The sequence below is a fragment of the Lepidothrix coronata genome, unplaced genomic scaffold, assembly GCF_001604755.1.
Source record: "Lepidothrix coronata isolate B3197 unplaced genomic scaffold, Lepidothrix_coronata-1.0 Scaffold30, whole genome shotgun sequence".
In the NCBI taxonomy this organism is placed as follows: Eukaryota; Metazoa; Chordata; class Aves; order Passeriformes; family Pipridae; genus Lepidothrix; species Lepidothrix coronata.
In genome coordinates, this window is record NW_016690210.1 from 1639845 (window position 1) to 1646147 (window position 6303).

Consider the following 6303-nt stretch of genomic DNA (forward strand, 5'->3'; position numbering starts at 1 on the left):
TAGCTTAAGGGGAGAACTGCAAACTGCTGTGGGGCTGAGAGGGCAATGGGATCAGGTTGAGCAGTGATGCACTGCACTCCTGCCATCTCCTTCCCTGGTTTTTTAATCTGTTTCTGAAAGCAAAGAGTGACACACCTGTCTGTGAGTGGCTTGGGCTGGGGGGAGTTTGGCGGATGTAGTGATGTGGGAGCCTTGAAAAGTGGCTAATTTTCACCATAAACCCAAGAAATGAACATTGCACATGTGACCACGTGTGCACAGGAGCGTGCCCGGGTGTGTGGGCAGGGAATGGACACGTGTGTGTGTGTGGCTGTAAACCCGCGTGTGCAGGTTGGCAGGAGCGTGTGCCTGTGTAGGTAGGAGCACATGGACGGGCACCTGGCATGGCCCTGTGATGGCAGTGAGGAAAGAGCCACATTAAAAAGCTGGGATAGCCTGAGATCCCATCCCTGTTGCCTCCGGTCTCCTACCTCGCCCAGCCTCACCCTGTCCCACGTCCCTGGTAATTGCTCGCAAACAGCAGCAGGGACACAGCGCAGCCAGGGCTGATCAGTGGGTTGTATCCTCCCCTGGGAAGCCCCACTGCCTTGTTGTGATGCTTGTGCCAACCTGTGACACCAGGAGGGCCCTGCCCATGAGCTCACAGCGGGGACAAACTAGTGGTGTGCACGGGGGTGCCTTGTGGCACACCCCAGAGCACAGTTCTGGGGATTTTACATGGAAACCACTTGACTTTAGGCCTTTTTCTAGATGCTTTAGAGCTGTCAGCTGGAGAGAGGCAGCAGGATGCTAAGATTTGGAGCAGGAGGGAGCAGAGGAGGTGGCAGCTGAAGGAGCGATTCCAGATGCCTGCAGGCAGCAAGCACAGTGCTGGCCAAGTCCCTTAGGTCGGAGTCCCTCTGGTTTTAATGGGAGTCAGATGCATAAAACCCCTTGGAAACGGGTTGCTGGTGTTAAGGGAATGACAACCACCCCTGCAGCACCTTTTCTTGGCCTGCTCCATGCTAGAGAGACTGTCAGGGGGCTGGCACAGCCCCACTGCCCCCAGAATACTATGGAACAGAACAGTCCCTTCCCAAGGGTGAGCCTGGCCGTGCTGCTGCCAGGGAGCTGCACCCTCTGCCTGACCCCAAGCCAGCTCTGCTTTACCCCTGCCTTTCAGCTGCCATCATGCACCCCAGCAGGGAGGGGGGAAACAGGGAAGCCCCTCCAGGCACAAGCCTCTGCCAGCAGGGAGAAGCCGTTATGTTCCTCTGCGTTTGCTGGCCTTTTAGTTTATTTTTTCTTTTAACTCCTCCAGGAAGGAGCAAACTAATTGAGAGGTGAGGGAAGCTCAGAGGGAGGAAGGGGAGAATCAGGGAGGCCTCAGCTGGCTCTGAGCCACGAAGGCTCCCCAGCCGTTTTGCTTTGCTGGGTGTGCTGCCAGCACAGCTAATTACTGCTGCCTTCACCGCTGGGCTGCACCCTGGCTCGGGCAGCTGTTTTGGTTGCTAATGAGGAGAAACGAATGGATGAAGTCCAGTGGCATCTGCAACGCCACCTCCCTGCCAAAAAAGCTGGCTGGCAAACCTCAGCCAGCCCCGTCTGGGCAGGATTCTCCCGTGATGGAAAGGCAGCAGTGGTGAAGCCGGAGCCACCCGTGGCGCGGTGCGTGCCGGCACACGCCGAGCGAGTGCCACCCAGGGCAAAGGGCTGCTGCGGAGCTGCCTGGTCCTGGCAGGCCTTTGGGAAGGAAAGGGAGAAGGTGCCGCGCTGAAAGCGTGTCTTGGGCTGTGTCCTTGGCACTGTTGTGGCCTTGGAAGGGGACGCCCAGAGCAGTTCTGCACCTCTCTCCTTCCTCAGAGCTGGCAGAGACAAAGATGGGCAATGAGCCCCTGAGTTACCAACTCTGCAAAGGTTTTTGCTTTGGGAACATCCCACAGCTGGGACCTTTTCAGCAGAGAAAACAGTGCCCTGGTGACAGGGAGGGAGGTGCACGCTGTGGGTTGTAGCTGTGGCCAGAGAGCTTGTCTGCATCTGCACTGGTTGGCCTGGTTTGCTGCACTAAAACAAACTTCTTCCCTGGGAATTGGTGCACTGACAAATGTGTCAGAAGCCCAAAGGGTGAAGGGAGAGCAGGGATGGTCCTGAGAGTGGTTTGACTTGGTGAGCAATGGAGCAGTACTGCCTTCCCTTAATAAACCATCATCCGAATCTGGATTTAGGTCAAGTGGAGACAGAAAGCCCTGGCTGCTCATCAGTGGTCAGTGGTCCTTTGCTGCTCTGCTCCCCCAGGCCATGGTTATCACTGTATCAGCTGGCATGCAGTGCAGCTTCCTCCTCATCCTCCTCTTCCCTCCTGCTCCACATAAGGGAGTTCAGTTGGAGCGTAGGCTCACATGCCCTTGTGTGGAAAAACAAGGAGCCTCAACATGGAGAGAAAGCCAGGTACCTCCCACCAATCCTGACAGTACTACTCAAGTTGTACCCCAGGCAGAGGGGTGCAGCTGTGCTCAGCAATAGGGACCAACTGGGAAGATACTGCTTTGGGAAGTTGGTAGTCAGGTAAAGTTAATCTTGGGGTATCTTTAATTTGGGATGAACTAGTCTGCTGATTAGATTTCAATTTTTTTTTTCCTTTTTAAAGAAAGATGTTGCAGATTTTTGTGAGCTGCCAAGACTGACAGAGAGACTCAGGTTAGGCTGAACCAGCCTTTATATTCACCACAGACAAACGTCAAGACTTTGATTTTGCAAATGCCTAAATCCCAGTGCACGTGTGCTTTTGGATATAGAATCTGTGATAGAAGTTCCCAATGTCAGTTATATTTGTGGCCTGCCTAACCTCCTACAGTGCCCCTAGCTAAGCATCTTTGCAAGAGCAAGGTGGTGCTGGGGCAAAGCCAGACTCACTGGGGGTTTTAAAACACGTCAGACATCAGTGATGCAGCACAGGACTTGGCATGTTTTGCCTGTTAGTGGACTAGGAAAAGCAGTCCTATTTAAATAGATAAAAGGGAAGCGTATTGGACCCAGTCCCTGCTGAGGCAGGGTCAGGGCATGAACTCATGTGAAAACTGGCTCTGCCAGGGTTTATTTCCTCTGATCCGATCAGGTAATGGCGAATGAGGCAGGGGGGACTCATCAGGAAAATTTCTGTCCTTGTGCATGTTCTGAGTTGGCCCATGGCCCTTGTTCCTGTCACGGTCAAGGGTTACTCTGCCTCTGGGGCAGAGCAAAAGGGCTCCTGCCTGCTCTTCCAGGGGAGAGGGCAGAGCATCTTTGCCCTTGTCATTGCCACAGCTGTAGTATGTGTCTTATGCTTCTGCATGTTTCAACTCAAGTCTCGTAGACAAGGTGTTTCTGCACAGATCACAAACTGCTCTTTTTTAGCTTTTAAATGGTCTTTGCTCTACATCACTTCAGAGCAAAGCCTGACAGCCTCTCCCACAGCAATTCAAAAACACCAGGTAAATAAGCTGGTGACAGCACTGATTTTAAACCCTTTTTTTTCCTCAAGTGCCTGTTGAGTGGTTCCCTATGAGCTCAGGACTTCCCTGGTGCAGCAGCATATCCCAGCCCAGCCGGGTGTCGTGCCAACCTCCCCAGGGCACAGCCTCCCCACCCCTCTCTCCATCACCACTCTGTGCCAGCAGCCCCTGATGTTCAGCCGCCGAGCAGCCACAGCAGCCCAACGTGTTGGGATCTGCCTGCGCCGCCTCCCCTGCGAAAGGGCTTCCTGTGCTCTTACCCTGCCCTGCTTAATCAGCGCTCGCTCTGGGGTGTGAATCTCTCCCTTGCTCGGGTCGACAGTGGTGCTGGACCTGGCGGTGCTGGGTTAATGGTTGGGCTCGATGGTCCCGGAGACCTTTTCCAAGCTAAATGTTCGGTGTTTTGCCACAGCCCTGGATTAAAGTGCGTCCCAGGAGCAGGGAGAGGGGGAGGCAGTGCATGATCCGTCCCTCCACAGTACCAAGCTGGTGTTGCAAAAGTGGTCAAAGGCTTCTTGCAGAGCCCTGGGTGCACGTGTGGGCGGCTTTGGCCCAAGAAAAGGACAGGCTAAGTGCAGCTGGCCCCAGGACTTGTGTGTAAAAGAAGCCCCCTGCTCTGTCTCCCTTGCTTGCGTGGGTCTCCTTCAAAGAAACACATAAAAATGAACACTGCTTGATGAAAGTTAAAGAAGGGGAAAGGCTGGATGCCCTCTCCCTAATGCACAGGGACAACAGGATCTGATCAGCAGCTGAGCCCAGGTGCTGCCAGGGAGGTAACACAGATTTGCACCCCATGAGCACTGTGGCACCCAAAGGCTTCTCCTGGGATTTTTGGGGACATCCATGTATCTTATGCCACTCAGCTGGGGTTAAAGGAGCGTGGAGGAGAGGAGATATCCCCCCCTCCCAACCTCTCCGCTAAGGGAGACCTTGCAGAGCAGCTCCCACATGCCTTGTTTTTCTTGCAACCCTGTTGAGCAGAGCCAAGGTGGTGCAAGAGGTGAGGCAGGAACGAGAGGGCTGAGGTTTGCCTCCGGGCCTCTTTGCAATCACCCAGCAATTCCCTCCCCTTGGCCCAGCAGCGTGTTTGAACCGCAGGCTTGTTGAGTCCTCCCGAGGCCTGTAGGAACACGGCACCGAGTGCCCCGTGCTAAGCAGCAGGTAAATAAAGCTGGGAACAAACTGCTGCAGAGACAGGTAATGCATCAGGGGCTGTGCTATCCCCCGGAGGCAGAGGCTGGGATGGAGGAGTGAGGAATGGGGATGGTGCGAGGCACCTTCCTCGTTGCTGGGGCTCCTGCACGGGGAGCCGGCACCAGCGGGTGCTGGCAGGAACCCAGACTGTGCTGCCACAGGTGTGTGGGCAGGGCCAGGCTGAAAAATCACGTCTAGAGACGAAAAGATGAAGCTTATGGTCACTAGAGCCATTTCACTGTTTCTTATTTTCTGACATTCTTTGCTCCTTGGGCTGAAAGAGTCACCCAGGGCCGTGGTCAGAAGCCCTAAGGAAGCAAATTGGCACAGTGCACACAGAAGCCCTGCAAGCAGCCTCTGCCTGATTTTGGAGGTGAGCAAGAGGTGCTGACATTCATCTTCCAGCCCTGTCTGATGCCAGGGAGCAGTCAGGCAGCACAGGGGACCTGGAGCAAGGCTCGGCTCCATGGAGCCCTCCACGAAGTCACACCACCTCCCAAACCCACCTCCCAAGCCTGCAGGGTGTTCTAAAAAACACACCTAAGATTGGAAAGAGACAAAGAAATGCCTGTAAGCTTCAGGTCAACAGCGCAGTTAGGACTTGAACAAAGTTAAAGGACGCACAATCAACCAGAAAAGTCACCCGTAGGAGACCTTTACAAAACAGCAATTCCTAATTGCTGCATTAGTGCTAATTTAGCACCCCCATTCACCCCTCCTGCCCCCAAGGAAGGCTGGTTCACAGGGACAAATACCCACTCCAACAGTGGCAGCATGTCTTTGCAATCCTTTGGTTGTTTTTTTGTCTAGTGCCAGCTGTGTTGCCTTCTATGTAATGCATAGCTGGTGCCTGTTATTGTGAAAGACAGCCTGGAAACAAAGACTCATGAGTGTGGCCTCATGTTTAATTAGAAGCTAATGTGCTATTGTTATTAGGCACTGAAGGAATGTACTAGCAAAGCACTGCTTGAGCTCTTTTAAAAGCATTTTATAAGTGTACTTTCCCCTTGCCTTGCTGGTGTGAACCACCTTTATTACGAGGTGCAAGACTGCTGTTCCCTGGTCTTACAGCTCTTTTGCAGTTCAGGCAGACACTGGAATTAAAGTATCTCAAATCTCACTGTTCAGGGTACTCTGTAATAGAAGGGGATGGTGTGTGCTAGGCCAGGCCAAGGGTTTAAGCACAGTGCTAAGAGACCAAGTGGTCTGTAGTTGCATTTGCTATAATGAGAGACTGATTAAGCACAGCTTAATGAAACATGACCACCTTACTGGTCTCAAAAGAAGCTGAAGGAAGCAGTAGGAAAAATACAGTTTTGTTTGTTTAATGAGAAGCTTCACTGTCAGCTGCTTCAGGAGCTTGCTGGGACTGCCATGCTCTGCTAACAGGGGTATTGCTTTGTAACCTCCACGTATTGGCACGAGCGTGGCTTCACCATCTACTTGCAGTCAGTGAACTGCCTTAAAACTCAAGACAGAGCTCTGAGCAACCTGGTCAAGTGGAAGGTGTCCCTGCCCATGGCAAGGGGGTTGGAACTGGATGATCTCTAAAGGTCCCTCCCAGCCTGGGCCATGCTGTGATTCCATGATCATTAAACACATGACAGTTGTGTGCTGCTGCTGCTCAATGGGTTTTCAG